General features: G+C 47.0%; 1 long non-coding RNA gene across 2 annotated transcripts; it reads left to right on the top strand.

Annotated features, from left to right (window-relative positions):
- Window positions 1-906: 906 nt before the first annotated feature.
- On the top strand, window positions 907-7,296 carry LOC137479562 (uncharacterized). 2 transcript variants are annotated; one of them, XR_011002342.1, is made up of 3 exons: window positions 907-1,314; window positions 1,777-1,913; window positions 6,236-7,296. It is a non-coding gene; the product is annotated as an uncharacterized lncRNA (long non-coding RNA). The 2 variants fall into 2 exon arrangements; XR_011002343.1 differs by having other exon boundaries at window positions 909-1,314; window positions 1,777-1,853.
- The last annotated feature ends 10,900 nt before the right edge of the window (window positions 7,297-18,196 follow it).

The raw sequence follows: 18,196 nt of genomic DNA, 5'->3' as shown, positions 1-18,196 counted from the left end.
ATCACTTAGGTCTCTCATAAAAACAGATGAAACCCAGCAACAGCAGCAAAGTCCTGAATGAGGGAAAAAGGAAACAGTTTTTCTTAAAAGCTCTGGGAATTTTGAGCACTGGGATCCATCTTAGTGGAGGGATCAGTGTGAAAATGAGGGTGTTTCTTAACCCCAGTTCGTTGTGGGAATATGCAGCCTGGTATTTCTGTTCTGAGCAAAGATCTTATCTGGCAAATGAGCCAAATTACCCAAAAGGCCTGTGTTTATCCCATTTCTATGACACAACAAGGTCCAAGTCCTGCTCCACAGACTCACACAGCTGTGTGTGCAGCAGAGCTCATTTCAGGATGACCTTTGAGATGTAGATTTCCAGGAGTTCCACAGTGTCCATGGGCTGCTTTTTTCCCACATCATGGGTGTTCCATGCACTCAGCTCACCAAGGCTGTGCCTCCTCCTTCTCAATGACCCAAGGAAGGTTGCAAGTTTGGAGTGAAAGGCTGAGATTCAAACCTTTGCTGCAGCTCTTCTGTTCTATTATGCCCTGATTTCCCTTCCTCCAGTAAGGAACCTCTGAAAAGAGGCAAAAAGAGCCCTCCATGCAAGAACCAAATCTCTTGCACGGTGTAATGACAATTCACAGCCTCCTGTTACACCGATAGGTGACAAGAGTGTCACCTGTGTAGTGGGGAGAATATTCCCAGGAGACCTGAGGAATCTTGTACTAGATACAAAAGTATCTCACTACGGAGATTTTACATCATTAGGCATCAGAGGCTGTTTACAGAAATCATGAAAGCCACAGCCCTCTGAGCTTGTTGCTCAGGGAACTGCATGCTTTCCTCATTTGGGAACAGGTGATGGAAAGGCTTCTTTCCATTATCAAATGCTCGTGACTGACCCTAGCCAGGACAGTGTTTTCCCTATAGTGTATTTTCCCTTCATATTGTGTTATTTCATCAGTTTAATATCCCCTGCTTGTATTTCTTCAGTTCACAGCTACAGAAAGTACCTTCGGCTGTAGCTGTCCTGCAGCCAAAGCGATGTGCTGCACGTAGGAGGCAGGTGACCCTGAGGTGACCCTGCAATGACTTCACTGGGTGCCTCACAGTAACCTATAGATACTGGTGCTGTAAAAATGGTTTTGTGAGAGGCATAAATACAAACACTGTGAGATCACATATTCCGGGCTGTAACTGAATGCAGACTCTTGGAAGAAAAACAACTCAAAGCCCTCCTGGAAAAAGCTGTCAAGTACAAGCACACTTCATAAATTTTTCCACAACCCCAAATGTACCACACAACAAACAGGCTACTCTTAGAAAGTGGGGCTGTGAACCTCACAATGGCTGGGCATTAATTGTATTATTTGTGCAGGATGGGGAGGAGGAAGGGTTATCTCAAGCCCTTGTTGTGTTGATGTCCTTAGGATCTCCATGGGAACCAAGAACATCAGGAAGGAGTCGTGCTTGCTCTGCAAAGAGAGCATGGTGCCAAAGAGAGCATGGTGCCTTTGGTCTGGTGCCACGCAGCAGCTCCCCTTGCCCAGGAAATGCCCAGCATGGCTGTTTCAGGCAGTCCCAGCAGTATAACCAACCTGTGACTCAGGAGATCAGATCAGCCCACCCAGCCCAGCACTGACATGGGCAAGGAGGACACAGACTGTGCAGGAAACTGCTGAACCTCTGTCTTGCTGGACTCAAGTGCCACCAAAGGACCTGAGAGTCAAACACGGACCTGCCCAATACTTTAATTTTTGCTGTCTTTTCTCCCTACTTCTAGGCAAGCCAGAGCAAGGACAGTCCAAGCAGGATTCCTAACAGCTTGCTGTGGAGCCGTCATCCTTCAGATTTCCTTGGAGAAGGTTAACCATCCTGGCAGATGCACCTGCTTGCAGTCAGAACAGCAAACATCTGCTGTGCATGTGATTTAGTGACAGTTTACCTGTCTGTGAAAGGCGCCCTAACGATGACAATTGCAGCATGGCCATAGGGAGCTCAGAGCTCCCTACATTCCATCTCACACTTGTCCAGTAGTGTCTGGTGATGCTGCACAAATGCCTAGAGCAGGCAATCAAAAAGAATTATGAGCTTAATTAAAACCCACCATGACCATTTAACTAGGCATAATGAAGCTATCCGGCCTGGAATTTGCCCAGCACTCAAACACTTGCTATTTCAAAGGAGCAAGAGTGGCCAGAAGTGGTTTTACAGTTCAGGGGAAAACGGCATGTCCAGTCCTACAGTCCCTCTACATCCATGCCAAGGCCTCAGAGCAGCACAGTTGTTTGTGCATCTCCTATCGAGCCCTGTCTGGGCACAGAGCCACCCTCACACAGCCCCTGCCAGGAGCCTGGCCCCAGCTCAGTGTGCTGCACACCACCTTCTGCCACTCTGCATGTTTTTCTCCCTCTTTCCAGCAGTTACTCTTTAATTATTCACTGGAGCAGGGACTGGATGCTGTGACAACAGAGCTTGTGCCACAATCCTGCAGAGTCGCTCCCGGACCAGTAAATAGTTGTTGATATTGAAAATAATCCATCTGGGCTTCTGTTCATCCTCAGAGGAGGAGAATGCAGAGGCTGCACATGGCCTCCACTGCCATCTCCTACTCATGCTGCTTTTAATGATGCTTAGCCATGCTCCTTAAGGCTCTGTCCCAGCGAGGGCCAGCAGCACAGGGACATCTGGCTCGGGAGAGATGCCAGAGCTTGGCCATGATGCAGGACCCTGTCTGTCAGCAGGGTCAGCCCTGCTGACTGCTGCAGAGTTGTCCCCACAGGCACTGAGCATGGGTGGGGGCCCACCTGCACTTCTGGGCAGCACCTCCCAGACCTTCTCCTGTGACTCTGTTAAGCACTCTGATCTAAAGGTTTCCATGTGATCTGTCTGTCTCAGGCATTACCGTGGTTTTGGAATGTTTCAGCTGTAATTGTCCTATTCTCTGTGGCCAAGGTTTGGGACAGATATGTAGTTCTGTGCATTCTTGCCTCTGGTTTGTTGCGAGAACAAAGTTCTGACCAAGCCTGGAGGTTTGGCAGGGAGTGCCCACTTTGAGGTTTTCTGCTTTGCCCAAACTGGACAAGTCACAGGTGTCTGAAAAATTTATTGTAGCACTTGCTCAGTGTGATGGGGCTGGTAGATGCTCACTGATATGGCTGATGTTAATATTAAATTGTGTTCTAGGTAGAACAAATATGCCATACTCTGAAAAATCAGCACATTGATGGCCCAGTAGGCACACCAAATTTGTTGCTATATTCAATTTCATTTTGTGTGGATTAATTTTATACAGCTAACATGGAGCTAATAGTATTTATTTCTTGCACAAGGAAATTAATGAATGTCAGAGCAACATTTAGAGACAGCACAAAACAGTAAGAGAAAAGTTGAAAGTGAAGTTGTGTCCTCAGAGCAGCATTTAAACACTTGTACTGAAGCTACAAAGTGAAGAGGAGAAAACAAAGGATGAAATTGTTTCATGTGACATGAACATCTACTCTGTGGTGTGAGCAAACCACAGTGCTGAGGGGGAAGGAGGAAGGAAGAGTGAATAATGGACAATATGCCCTGGAGATCTCCTGTAGAGCACTCAGCTCACAGGAAGAGCAGGAAGCAAAATAAAGCACCCTCAGCTCTGACACCCTCTGATTTCAGAGAGCTTCACATTTTCCTTCATTTTCCTTAGCCAGTTTAGGAACAGAGAACTTCCTTGCATGACCTGATAAAGCCATTTATTTGTGGTTTGCCTTCAGTGTCCCTGGCTCTTCAGCCTCGCCTGGGCTTGCATCACTCCTGTGGATCTCTGGGGTCCAATGCCTCTTTTGGAAACCTGGCCAGGCTCAACATGGATGTCTTTTCATCTTCCTGGATTACTGGATGGATGTCAAACCCACCTAACCCTGTAACTCACAGTGGGGGTTCATTTCTTCTCCCATGTTCAAGGTGCCAGCTTGGGGCTGAGGGCAGGGAAGGCAGCAGGAGGCTGGGACCCTTCCCCATAACTGGGGGCTAGGAGGGATGAGGGAAGGGGGAGCTTCCCTGGGTTTGTTTTGTGTCATGAACTTAGGCCTCATAAGTTTCTATTTTATTCATTTTTCTCAGTGTCTACCTGCTTGCTGTTTTTATATTGTGAGATCCTGAGAGAGGGGGACTGAGGTTTTTTTATTCTGGATTTTTACAGAACTTTGCACAAACTCTGAGTGCTGTCATAACAGATAAATGATGTAAAAATTCCTGTGTATATAATAGGCTGTGTTGTTTCCTGGCCTCATGATGAGGTGCCTAATTAACATTGCATCTAATGCTTGGACCAGCTCCATAACTGGTGTAAACCAACACAGTTGCCTGTTTCTTGCCCTGTGGTAGCAGAGTTTAACATGACAGCCACTGAAATATTCCATGCGTGGAGAGACTTCTGATTTTCTTACATGCACACGCCACTGTGAGAGATCATATTGGTACAGGGCAGTGTTAGTTATCTCGGCCCTTCAGAGGGAAGTAGTTGCCCCAGGGGGATGATCTTGGATCTGTGTTTTGCTGACCTTACAGTCTGTGCTGGAAATCAGCAGAACCTTTTTGAAATAAATGGGTAGCACTGATACATGACAAAAGTACAGCTCAAAACATGTTCAAGGGAGGGATAGCTTGGCCTTTTCTCTCCTAGCTGCTTGGATAAAGGAGTGAAAATATAGCTAAGACAAGACTAAGACAACCAGGATGGTTGGACACCTGAGGAAGAAGAGGTTGGGCTGCATTCATGGGTGCCTGCCTGGCACCCCTGCTGACATGCTGAGAGGCAGTTCACATATGCAAGAATTTATTGTCTGGGTGTCACATTGCTGGATGTCACAGAAATGTTTCAGACTTCAGGTTTTCTGTGCTAAGTGCAGAAGAAATCTCCATGGCCAAACCACTGCAGAGATGAAGTGCTTTAGCATCAGCTGGCAGCTGCTTTCTCTTGTATTTGGGGCTAACTCTGGCCACTTCTGTGTTGACCCTGCTCATTGTTCAGGGCAGAAGAAACCCAGCCTTTACATAGCTTTTGGGCTGGACACAGGAAAACCTCGAGTATTGCTTTTTTGAGCACAGAAACTCATTCTATTCGCACAGGAATGTTTGTGTGCTTGTGAAGCTGGGGGTGCAGCATGGGAAAGAATGAGTTCCTGTGAGGTTTTGTGATGAAAAAGTGGACACACAGTTAAAGGAAAAAGGTCCCATTTTATCCCAGCCAAGCCTCACTGGGGAAACTCCAACAAAATCAGTGATGTTTGGCCCAGAGAGTGAGCATGTTGGCATAGGCATAAAATGAAGCATCCAAATGGTCATAGATGATTTATGAGAATTCCTCATGCCTTTACTGCCATTTCCTCCGGCTGTCCGAACTCCTTCCACACAATTCTCCCATTGCAGAGCAGGAATTAGCCTCCTTTTTCCTAAATGCTACATTTGGGGAAGACATCTGACTGAGCAGGCCCCTCTCTGCAGATGGGAATGGCTTCAGATATTGAGGGGTTTCTCTTAACACAAACATGCTAGCTCCAGCTCCCCTGGGAAGCCAAACACCTCCCTTGGCCTCCTTTAGCAGGCGTCGTTTTCCCCCGTGGAAAGTCTGTGTGGGATGGATACAGCATCAACTGGGGAAAATCCGGCACCAGCTGATGGGCAGTTTGGTACCTGCACAGTGTAAAAAGGACAGAGCTGTTTTACTTTGGGTTCTCTGCTTGCTTGTTATTTCTTCCTGTCAAGTTTGTCCCAGAGCTGAAGAATGCTTTTACATGTGTCCTTCTCCAGCCTTCAGCTACATCTTCAGGTGTCAGGGCAGGGTCCTCTGGGACCTCTGCAGAGCCACATTTAATGTCCTGCAGAGACCTGCCATGACTGCTGAGGGAGGAAGAAGGCCACAGACTTCTGGTGTTCCTGTCAACCTGACCATCATGAGCTCGAAAAATCTCACTTCCACCGGAGCACAGTGCTCCTAACAGGTCTTGCTGACCCCTCGTGAGCAGGGAGCAGTGCTCAAAGCTGGCTTCTTTGCTCCCAGGTGACCTCTGGCTGAGATGTGTCATGCTGAGGATAGGAGCCAAAAGGAATGACAGTTTTAAAGCAGCTGGGGCTTGAGGATGGGTCACCAAAACCACAGCCCTGGGAGATGCCCTTGGTTGCTGCTACCTGGTGCTGACCCTGATGTCAATATTAGCGCTCAGCACTGTCATCACAGCTGGATTTTGCTATCTTCTCTCCTCAGGTTCTGTCTCTGGCTGCTGTGTTGTCCATGAGCCATCCCCCGGCCTAGGGCTGCCCCTTCCATCTCCACCAGGATGCTGCCCTTTAGGGAGGGAGGAGTTGAAGGAAAAAGCTGTGGGCACAGCCACTCCAGGTGCCACTGATAGACCACAGGATCCTGACTGCAAGCTGCTTTCATGAAGCTGGGGAAAATCCCCTGAAGCTCTACCAGGCAGGGAAGCTGTGGCCAGTGCAGTGTGAGCTATTCTGCTCAGATGTTAGTGCAGAGGCAGAAAAGTTTCCCAGGGATGACTCACAAATTCCTGAATGTGCTGAGGTTTTTCTGAGATGAGGTCAGCTCTCACAGAAGCAGGACTGCTGCAGAAGGGGGTGAGCTGATGGCTTGATCTCCATCCCGTGTGTGTTCAAAGAGACACCACAACAGCCCTGGTGCAGAATCCAGTACTGGCACACATCCCTCTCCAGCGGCTGAGCAAATGCAAGGATCTCTGCCAGCCTCCCCTTTGCCACCTCTCCCTACTGGATTAGTATCTGCAAACTCATCTGGAAGCAGACTATCAGCAGTTCCTTGGGATTTGGTCAGTGCTTATAACCAGCAGTGTAGCAGGCTCAGAGGCAGACACAGAAGCAGAAAGAAACACAAGGAAACACTGCAGGCAGTGCTAACATCAGACATGCTTTTATTTCAGCTTTCAAGGTGGTTTTCCAGATCTAATTGTGTTCAGTAGTTAAAAAGCACATTCATTTCTTTGCTACCTGCATCATATTGGATGTCCCTGTTTTTATGTTGTTTTGATTTCTAGGTGTTTGAGGCTTTAATAAGGTCTTGTGTTTGCTCAAGGAATTATTGCCCACCCAATTGAAAGATAATGGGATGCTGTAGCCTTGCCAAGTGTTTTTATGCTTCAATAAAACAACAAACAATTTACACAAGGCAATAAAACAGTACCCTGCCTTCTCAATGAAGAAACACAAAACCATGTCTAGCTCAGAAAAGAAATCCACCCTTACTCAATGCACTCCATAAAATTAACTGGGTACAAAATCCCCTATATGCTCTCCTTTTCCCAGAAGTTTGGAAAATCAGCACAAGATGTGTTTGAAAATCCTATAACGTATCGGCAGAATTTGTCCCAAGACACGCTGTGAAACAACAGACTGACTACTCATTAAGACTTCCAAAGGGGCATGGGTTTGATCACATACCCCATCCATCCCTTATTTCTTTTCTCTCTGGGCTTTGTCACTCTTTGAACCCCACCTGGTTGTGTGGAACATTGAAGAAGCCCCTCTGATGTAAGGCATTGCCTCTTTACCCTCTCTGCTGCAAGGCTCAGGCATTTGAGGGCATTTTCCACATCAGCATTCAGAAAATTTTGAAGGCTGTGCTGACCTTTTGCCCTCTGAACAGCTCTGGCATCTCTATTCAAGGCCTGAGAGCATCCTTGAGCTCTCAGGGTGGGCTCTTGTTGCATTGCCTGCTTCTTCTGTAGTAGCAAAGGAAAATTTTGGAGTTCCATGGAGACTGTAGCAGGGAAGTAAGAGTCCTGTTCCCTGAGCAGTGTTTTGTTATGTGTCTTACCTCAACTTGAGTCCTGGGCTTCAAAAGCCTGCCTGGAGCTCCATCTGAAAGACCTCCTGGCCATAAGGATGCTCTGGCCTGCCCATTCAGGGACTGCCACAGAGGAGAGATTTCAAACTCTGTCGTGACTAAAGTGGCAAGAAGAGGTCTGAGCCCATAGTGGAGCCCTTCTTGTTCTCACACAGCACTTTACTCTTCAGCAGAAAAGGGTTTCTGCTGGCTTTTCCAGTGGGAAATGCCACAACAAAGCTGAGCTTTGGGTTTTCCTCTATGCAGCAATTTGTACTGTAAGTATTGCTGTTGGTAGTGCAGCATGGGCACCACCTGTAAATACAGGCTCAATTTTACCTTTGCAGATGCCAACCAAAGTGAGGCCCTGAGGCACAGGATGGCAAAAAGCATGGTGGAGACTCACAGCAATTCTTATATTATATATAATATAATATAATATAATATAATATAATATAATATAATATAATATAATATAATATAATATAATATAATATAATATAATATAATATATATAATATAATATAATATAATATAATATATATATATATATATATATATATATACACACACATATATTTACTCTTGGAGTCGCAGTCTCTCACTGCTCTCACAGTAATACTGCCCTAGATTCCAGCTGGGAGCCAGCGAGGAACACACTCCCCACATTCCCCAGTGAATCCCCTGCTCTAAACCCATCCAGCCCGGTATATCCAAGCATGTCCTGGTTAAAAGCTTGGAGTCAATCACAACAGCATTATCCCTACTGGCACAAGGCACCCCCAGAGCAGCACCCAGCTGTGGCCAGGGGCCTTCTGAGATGCTTTTTAGGCCTGCATCTCCACCCAGGCGACTGCTAATCCTCTGGAAGTGCTCTGGTGACCTTTGCTTTGGGGCTCCCACCAGCCTCTGCAGCAGCTGCTGCTCTGAGTGACCTTCCTGGCTTACAACAATGGAGACTGTTTAAAGAAATAAATACACAATCTGGCCCATTGCAAAGCCAGGTTCACAGCAATCTCTCCTGACGAAAAAGGTCAGAATCTCCTTAAACAGAAACATACCCTGGTACTAAGATAAAAGCTTTCCCATATCTCTTCTGCCATTAAAATCTCACTTCTCATGAGAAACAACTTTTCTCCTTCCATAAAGGATCCAGCTCATCTGAGCCATCAGCTTGTCAAAGTATGATGGATTAATGCAGCAAAAGGTTGCTGAGGCTTTTAGCTGTTCTTCTCTGGACATATACTTCAAAAAAACCCACTCTTGACCTGGCATACAGAGCAAATTTCACTCCTAGTCCTGAAGGCTTGGCCAGGGGGATGCTTGTGAGACCAGATCACTGCTCTCTGCAGAAATGACAGGGGTCAAAGAAGTAACCACAGTCTAATTTCTAACAGCTGAGACCTTCGATGCAAGGAGTTGATACAAAAGCAGCACTGTCTGTGCCTTACTTCTTTTCCATTAAAAGCTGGAACAGAAACCAGAAAATTAAGGAAAACTGAATCCTTGCTACTGTGTTTATACATCATCTCCTCTTGGCTACCCTCCAGAATCTTTTTTTGGACAAGTCCCAGAGGTAATGCAATGTAGGAGAGAGGGAGAAAATGCACACTAGGGTCTATTTTTAGTGATTACAGTAAGGCTGAAATCTGTTCCCTCTGCCCAGTCTATCCTCAGCCAAAAAAAAGGCCCCAGAGAAACTGCTGAAGCTGTACTGAACAGGCTGTGCTCTCTGCTGGGGTGCTCACCTTCCATGCCTGAGCCAGCAATGGGTGTCCCATGCAAGGAGTCAGGAGAGCTGGTTCCTCTGTCCTGGGTGATTTCAGGCTGCTTGCTTCCCTGCCTGGGTGCACAACATGTGGTATGCTGGGAATCTGCTCCCTCCACAGCCTTCTGCTGCTCCCCTCAGAGAAACAGCCACTAATCAGAGAAACATCAGCTTTCACAGAGTGCTACACCACAGGGAACACAGAGGCCGTTTCCCTTCCCACTCTTCAAGAGTGTTTCTATTCTGCAGCTTGTATAATTACAGGGAACACTTCAATGAGACAGGGTATTTGCTCCTCTCCACTTCACTATCACCATCTGGGTTTGCTGCTCTTGCCATATGTCCTACAGCTGATGTTACAGTCACCCTCTGTGCCTCTGCTGCTGGCTGGTGTGCAGTTGTTTGCCCTGGAGCTTGGCGTCCCTTAGAAGGGTAGGAGAGGGTGGCACGGGGAAGCCTGAGACAGATACTGATCTCACAGTGTTGTTCTTGAGCAAACTGGAGTCACTCCAGGACTCCAGGAAGGATTTGTCCTTACACCTCTGCTCCACCATATCCCATGGTTTCCATATCCACTCTTTCTGTAATTTACACTGCTGTGAAACCAGAGTGAGCTTGCTGCTGCAGGGGGGTTTGTCCAGCTTTACTTCAACTTTAATGAAGCCTAAATGTTATCCATGGGGGAAGAGAAGGAAAGAGAGAATGAGGGAACATGTCATTGCCTAGATTGGCAGAATCTTTTCCTAACTGAATGTTTTCAACAAATAATGACATGAATCCACTCCTCCAAAGTCTTCTTCCTCCATTCACCCCTTCCAGCCCTTTCTCCAGCAGCAATGGCCCTACAGAGTATCTGTGCAGCATTCATCTCTCCCCAGTTATTGACACAGGTACAAGGGATGGGATGAGAGGAAGGATGATGCTGCAATCTCCTGCACACCTTGGCTGGCCACAGAACCTCAGCTGCCTTATTCCTTTCAGCTGGAGCTGACCGAGTGTTAGGAGGTTTCTCATGGATTGAGGGGGGCAGGAGGTACCCCTGCTGCTCTGTGTTCCCAAGCTGGTGTCAAGCATGGCAGTGTAGGTATTATGGACCCACTGCCAGGGGAATCTGGGCATGGTCCATCATAGGCTCCCAGCACAACTCTGAAATCTTTGTGTTTTCTCTCATTTGCCCCAGGGCCACACAGTTGGCTCTAGCACTCTGACTCCAGTATTACATTTGTAAAGAGTGACCAAGAACCCCCAGAGGACTCTGCATTACACAAAATGTTAATAATTCCAGTTCTGCTTCCTTTCCCAGGAGTAATTTCCCTTAAGACAGGATTTTGCTGAGATATCCTGGGTTGGTTATTCCCTTCCCACATCTGGGTGGGAAGCAGTGTGCCAGCAATCTGTCTGCCTAGCAGCTGTAGTGAAGTGAGTTTTATGTGTATAGCATTAGCAGAACATTTTAGGATTCTCTAGGATGAAAAGTATGGCCATATAAACCTAACACCTTGCAGTAAAATGGATTCAGCCAAATGTGCTCTGGAGTGTAGTTTTAATCACCTCTGAGCCTTTCTCTGCATGCAGTGTGTCTGTAATCTGCCCCAACAGCACTTCACCCTCATGAAGGTTTTTGATTTTCAACCAGGGCAGGTCTTTAAGGAGATCAAAAGCTATTCAAATTTATACTTAAATGTACGTAATTTCTTCTGCTTTCCCTTGTGCTGCAGTTGATAGAGCTGTAGATGTTATATGCACCATTGATGCAGCTCAGTCAGAACTGCATTAATGTACAGGAAAGATGGACTGTGAAAGGGGAGCCACAGAGAGCCCAGTGCTTGTGAAAGAAGACAGCTTAATGTCTTTCATAGTCTCTCAGCCCTGCACTTTTTCACTGAATCATAAAATTAAAACTGGGAAAGGCTGGAAACACAGGAGTCCCCTCTACACCTCTGCCATGCCACTGTTGGTGAGAGCCTCTTTTGTCTGCTGTGGTCCTGGTGGGGGATGGCCCCAGAGGGGGACGGATCACAGTTATCACTGCTGGTGCTTAACCAGGGAGCTCCTCTCTGCTGAGTGTGTCCTGCCATTGACAGATTGTTTTTTCATTTCCTCAGTGGACTTTGCCTTTCGGGCTTCCACTGCTGCTCTCTTCACCCCTCTGGTTTCACAGGCAGGATGTTGGGTTTCCCACTGTGACAGCTCTCCATACTCTCCTGTTGGGTTGCCCTCCTTGTGGGCCTCTTCCCCCTGCCTGACATTTCCTTTTTCTTCAATAAGTTGGGGTCTGGCTCATGTGGAGGGCTCTGTGGGGAAGACAAATATTTACTCTTGGAGTCACAGTCTCTCACTGCTGGGCAATGCAGGGAGAAAAGTCTCTGGATAAAACCTTGCTGTTTGCAAATTATATTTTGGATGGGATGCAACATCTACCTGATCTGGCTCAGCTGCCCCATGGCTTATGCATAATCTTATTTTAAAATGTCTTCTGAGTCCTGAATGATATTTTGAAACTAGAAAAGAGCTGGTAAGAGGAATGACAAACCAAACCAAATCAAACTGAACCAAAAAAAACCCCACCAAAAACCAAACCAAACCAAAAGAACAAAAAAAAAAACCCCAAAACCAAAGCATCAAGGAGCTCAGATTATAAATTAATGCATACAAAAAATAAGCATGAGGTCATACAGAAGAAATATATGGCCCCACTGGATTTAGTGGTAGTTATATTGATTTTAATGAGGGTTTATTTACCATTTCCACTAAAAAGACAGACAGCTTTTGAGAGGCCCTTGAGTATTCCCCTGTTGTCCCACTTCAATGCCCACATCTGACTTTCACAAACTCTGATTCTTCCATGTCACTCAAGTCCTCACTCAGCTGAGGTGAGGCAGCTCAGGCCTCACACTTTTGGCAGGAGCAGCCCCATTGCAGGCAGCAGAGCTGCCAGCACAAGGAAACCTGGGAATCAAATCCACCCGATGTTTACCCCACAGGTTTTGAAGGGCAGGATTTTCATGGGAAGCTCTTCCCTGGAGAGGTGGTGAGTCTGCAAACGCCCACACCAGCTGCACGGGAGCTTGGGCCACTCCTTCCGCACACACACACCTCCATCAACCTCATTCTGGGTGGAAGAGGAGGTTTGCTCTGCATGGCCTCTCTCTGCCATCCCATCTTTCTTCTCCACTCACACACCACCGCAGATTATCCAACAGAAGTGTCACCTGTGGCTCTACATGACTTCTGTGTCCCTCAAACCCTACTGAAAGAGGCCACTTCGGCCAGCCTGTGTCACCATCCACCCACGCCTGTGGCCTCCTAGAGCTGCAGCCAGGCTCCGGCTGTGCGAGCGCACGCTCTACACTTGACCCATCATTTTGGCAATGTCACCGACTTCGGTCCAATTACAGCAGTCATGAATTGGACCCTGTTCACGCTCTGAAACTGCCACAGCTCACAGCTAAACTTCAGACAGTTACACAATGGAACCATTCACACGCCTCATTAACTCCGGACTATGCATTGAAAATAACTGTGTCATATGAGTCTCCGATTAAATTTTCTCAGTTTATATCATTTATAGGTACCTTCCTGTTCATAACAGCAACTCTAGTTATGTAAAACCTTTTGTCTGTCAGTGTAGGAAAAGTGGTATGTAGAGCACAATAGAATAATTCTTTACTGTTATTAATTGTTGTCATCCTAAATAATATAGGCCATAGAAGTATTTTAAATCCAAGCTCAAATGTGATAGGCATGGAGCCAACTCCTTCAAGACACCAGTGTGCTTTTGGTTCTGTATTTTATACTTCTTGAACTTGTTTTTATTGTTTTTTAATTTACAACAGAAGTCAAGTCCAAGTTTCCAAGTAAGAAAAGTGTGAAGGCACTTGGAATTCAATAAGGCTCATACTATTGTCTACACATGGGAAGACACAAGGATCTTCTGCTCATGTGATTTATAGGATTGTATTTCTCTGCCGAGTGCCAACAGCAAGCCTTATGTTGTATTTGTCTGTGCTCTTGTATCAAGGTTTTTATAACAGATGCAGCACAGGGGTTTCTGTGTATCACACAGCACTTGCAAACTAAAGCACACATGTCCAAATCTTCAGGAGGCACAATGGAGGGATGATTGCAGAGATGGCTTTGGGGAGTTAGTTTCAGTTTGTGCTGCAGTGGAGAAGCAATGACAAATTCTAGAATACAAAACCCTGTTCAAAACAGGCAGAGGTACAGTAAATCCCATAAAATGAAGCATAGAGACAGGACAGACAAGGACAAAGAAAAGAATGAGCTGTCAAAGCTGGTATTAGTAATGGTGTGCAGCAGAGAGAGAAGTGGACAAGCCTGTGCCAAGGCAACTTTGCTGGATGCTGCATAGGAAGATATGAGATGACCTTGACAGTCTGTGTGAGGATACAAGAGCAGGTCATGCACTTAGAGCAACACTGTAAGCAAAGCTTTGCTGGCAATCATTTTGTGCTTCTGCAGAGGTAATGTCAAGAGGAAGTCATTAAGGAAAACGAGGCTGTCATCAGCAAGATATGAGGTGGACATGCATTGGAGAAATGTCAGGATGGAGGGCTGCTAGGACAGAGGACATTCCAGGTTCTTGAGACAGTAGTTTATGAAATAACAACAGCTGGCATTTGATCACAGGTCAGATGTCTGGGAGAAAGGTATAGGTGCTCCCAGGTCCTGAGCCAACAGAAATATTGCTAAAAGGAAGTAAAAGTTAAAATGCTTTGGAAGAAAAATTAAAGACCTGTTCACCTGTGCTGACCTCAAGTTATCAGCAAGCCATGCAGACCAATCCATCAGAGACAGACCCAAACATACAGGGGGACAGCTGTGGGGAAGCAGATTTGTAAGCCACCAGCAAAGAAACAACAGGTAAAGCCTGGAGCAGATGCAGAGGCATCCCCAACAGGCACCTTGTGTTCTCTCCATCCATGTTCTACACTCTTGCAATGTGCTACATCTTGCTACACCAAGATTAAAAATTTACAGAGAAAATTCCTCCTAGGTCACTCATCCTTTCACTCTGCCCAAACCCAGACTAGTTTTATACAACTCTGATGATGGATTTTTCCTGAGAGTCTCAAAATATGGTGCATGATTAATACTGCAGCACATCTTTTCATTTGGTATTAATTTCCTGACATTTACTGACATTCACTGACATTCACAACCACTCTCACACCTTCTTGAATAAAAAATGTGTTGGGTAGATGGAGGCATTCAATGGAATTCAGGTATGGATTTGAGTCTAAATCATGAAGTACTTAACGAATGGATGTGATACATTCAATTAACTTTCAGTTTTGTACATGAGGCAAAACCCAATGGCCTTTAATAAAGGTATGTTGTACTTCTCCATCTGACTCAAAGCTCTCTGTCTTACTAAGGTACATGGCTGAAAAGGTCACCTGTGTTTCATTTGGAATTATAAAGTTTGTCCATGATTAAATATGAAAGCAAGTCTACAAATGAAACAGAGAGGGCTTGAAACCTAGGTCTGCTTGTACGGTGCATGTTGGAAAGCCATTTTGAAAGTAATTTTAAGTTTTGCTCTTATCTTGTTGCCAAATTATCAGTGGTTTGACTCACATATCAGAGTTTTCAAGCAAAAAAAAAAAAAAAAAAAAAAAAAAAAAGAGTAAAGCTTCAGATTAACCTATTTACGTAGGAAAAGGTTTTTCAAAACAACTGCATAGGTGCCAGGACCAAAATCTGAACACGGGCTGAATTGTTACATTTGTAGAATTATTCCTTTCATTAAAGGCATGAGGGATATCTCAGGCATCTTGGGGTCTGATTCAGAGTTGTAACATCCTAAACCAGTAATTGCTGTGCTGGGTGAAACCCTCTCTTTATATCTGCTTTGGAAGCAAAGTTCCAAACCCAGTACCTTTCCAGCTCCATGGAGGCAAACCTACCCTGCCTATGATGAGGATGGCTGTAGCAGCAGCACTGCTGGATGTTATGGTGCAGATCTTCTGCAAGAAAAAGGCTCACAATAAAGGGACCAGCAAACTTCTTTCCATCTGCTTGCTGCCCTGGCGGTGAGCAGGCTCATAAAACTGAAAGTGGTTGTTCAAGCAACTGCACCAAATGTTGGAGAGATACCCTGGATTAAGAGCCTCGTATGTGCCAACTCTTGTTGAGGTCTTTGCTGCAATTAGCTAACAACAAACCACCAAGGTGAGGGAAAGCCAAATGTCTGTGAACAACGAAAGTGTGACTCCAGGCAGGGAGACTGCAAAGTGGGGTGGTGGCAGTCTGGTCCTAAAGTGCCTACAGAGAAAACCCTGCAAGAAGGGCAGCAGAATGGGTCAGAACAAATAACTTTTTCTTTGCTGTTTTAAAAAAGACTTTTAAGAAAGATCTGGGCCAGAACATGCAGCAGGGTGAAATAAAACATTTTGTTTGACTTCTCTCTCTCTCCAGTCACTCAGGTACTTTCTGCATTCCTTCCTATGCAGGGCCTCAGTTACCGCTGCAAGCACAGAGATGTTGCTGACTTGGAAGCAACGTGGAATTGGGTACAGCACTTCTGCAAACAGATCATCTGAGATGTACCCTTCAGAACATTCATCCAGGGAGCCAAGCATTTTATCCCTGTGATTTAGGGCAGAGCTCTCCCCAGCTCTAAACTTCTGCAGTCACCAGTGGCACCTCTGGAACCCTTGAGAAGGTTTAAGTAGCCCTCTCATAATGTCACCTCTGGTCCCAGAGGAGTGCTGATAAACTTTTCTTTGCAAAAGGCTTTATCTGGACCTGAGACCTTTGTTCTGCACAGGCAAATGGTTACAGTATGTACCCCTCCCACTGCAGATACCCTTTCAGGGTTGGGTTCTCCTGTTGTAATACTCTCCCCAGCATGCCAGCCTGGCAGGCAGAAGGGTGGAGGGACACCCAAACCTTTAAAACATTTTGTGCCAATTTGAAAGAAAGCAACAAGGACAATTGTTATGAAATCTTTGCCAGATGGGAAAGATCTTCACCAAGAACTCTAGTAATCTCTAGTCATATGGAAAAAAAACTTCCTTTATGAGAAACTGTGGTAAACTGACTCCATAATCTGATGACTTGCCCAATGAGAGGCTGTTGAGCCCTGTTTCTGCTCCAGGACGCAGCAGTATGAACAAGGCATGATTTGATCAAAGTCAGTGGAGCAGCAGAGGGGGATGCACAGCATGACCATGAAGAACATCTGGCTTATTGCAGTAACAAAGTCTGGACCAAGTGGATTTCAAGCATCTCACATTTGCAGCTGTTTTAGTCTAGGAGAAGATAGGCAACATCTGCAGAGATATTCCTGAAATGTCTGAATGAAATAAGGCCACAATGCCTTGTGAGAGACCCTACTGAGAACAGTGCTGTCTGCACAGACTTTGGAGTAGTAGAGCCCAGAACATTTTACAGCTAAGCACCTAGCCAAATCCAGGGTTTGGTCATTCCCCCTCACTCAGGAACAGCTGATTTCAGCCAAATTAACAGTGTTAATAAGAAAAACTTCTTGGTGACAGGTGTTCAACACTGAGATTATTTAAAATGCCAACTAAGATTTTTTTTTCATGTGTCACCAGTCTGCATTGCCAAGTGTCTCGTCATAAGAAAGCGTTAAAATTCATGCAAAAAAAAAAAAAAAAAAAAAACCAAAAAAAAAACAAAAAACCCCTAGTAACATTTTTGGCAGGGCAGGGCATTGCAGCATTGGAAGAGAGAAATCTTGGAGGAATCGAGACAAACACACAGCTGGAAGCTGAAAAAGCTTTGCCAGCCACTCACTGTGCCCATCCCAGATTATTTATTTGCAGAATTCCCGAAGGCAGGAGGATGCCGGGGTAAGAAAGGCGAGTAGGCTGGAGAACCCAGCGAAAAACGGCTCCAGGCAGCAGCCTCGCAGGGAGACAAAACCCAGCATCCTTTGAATAAGGCCGCCAGCGCGGGGATGCGGGGCGGCAGGAGGAGGTGCGGAGTACGGCAGGGGGAAGCGGGAGGAAAATCTGCTGCCGCTGCTGCCGCTGACATCACCCCGGGACGATTTACATTTCCCGACGTCACTCACAAACCCCTGCGGCCGCGGGGGAGCGGGGATGCTCCGAGCAGCCCCGGCTGCTGCCGCGCCCCCTGCGCGCCCCCGGCTCGCCGCGGGGGGGCCGGGGCCGGGCCGGCGGCGCGGGCGGGGCGGGCCGGGCCGGGCCGGGCCGGCGGCGCGGGGCCCTTTAAGAGGTGCCGGCGGCGCGGGAGGCGGCACAGGCCGGGCGTGCATGGAGCCGCGGCCCCGCAGCCACCGCAGCCACCGCAGCCACCGCAGCCGAGCCCCGCGCACGGCCCCCGGAGCCCGCCGCACCGAGCCCCGCTCCCACTGACGGACCCCCGCGTCCCATCATACCGAGATCCATCGCACGGATCCCCGGACCCCGCCGGGCGGACTGCACGGCGCGGACCCCCGCATCCCACCACGCCGGGATCCACTGCACGGCGCCGCTGCACGGACCGCACTACACCGAGTTGCACTGCGCGGAGCCCCGGACCCTCCCGCATCCCGCCGCCCAACGCCGCGGCCCCGAGCGCGCCCGCACCGCGCTGCCCACGGCGCGTCC

The sequence above is a fragment of the Anomalospiza imberbis genome, chromosome 10, assembly GCF_031753505.1.
Source record: "Anomalospiza imberbis isolate Cuckoo-Finch-1a 21T00152 chromosome 10, ASM3175350v1, whole genome shotgun sequence".
In the NCBI taxonomy this organism is placed as follows: Eukaryota; Metazoa; Chordata; class Aves; order Passeriformes; family Viduidae; genus Anomalospiza; species Anomalospiza imberbis.
The sequence above is the reverse complement of the archived record's forward strand: the minus strand, read 5'-3'. Positions and strand labels throughout refer to the sequence as shown.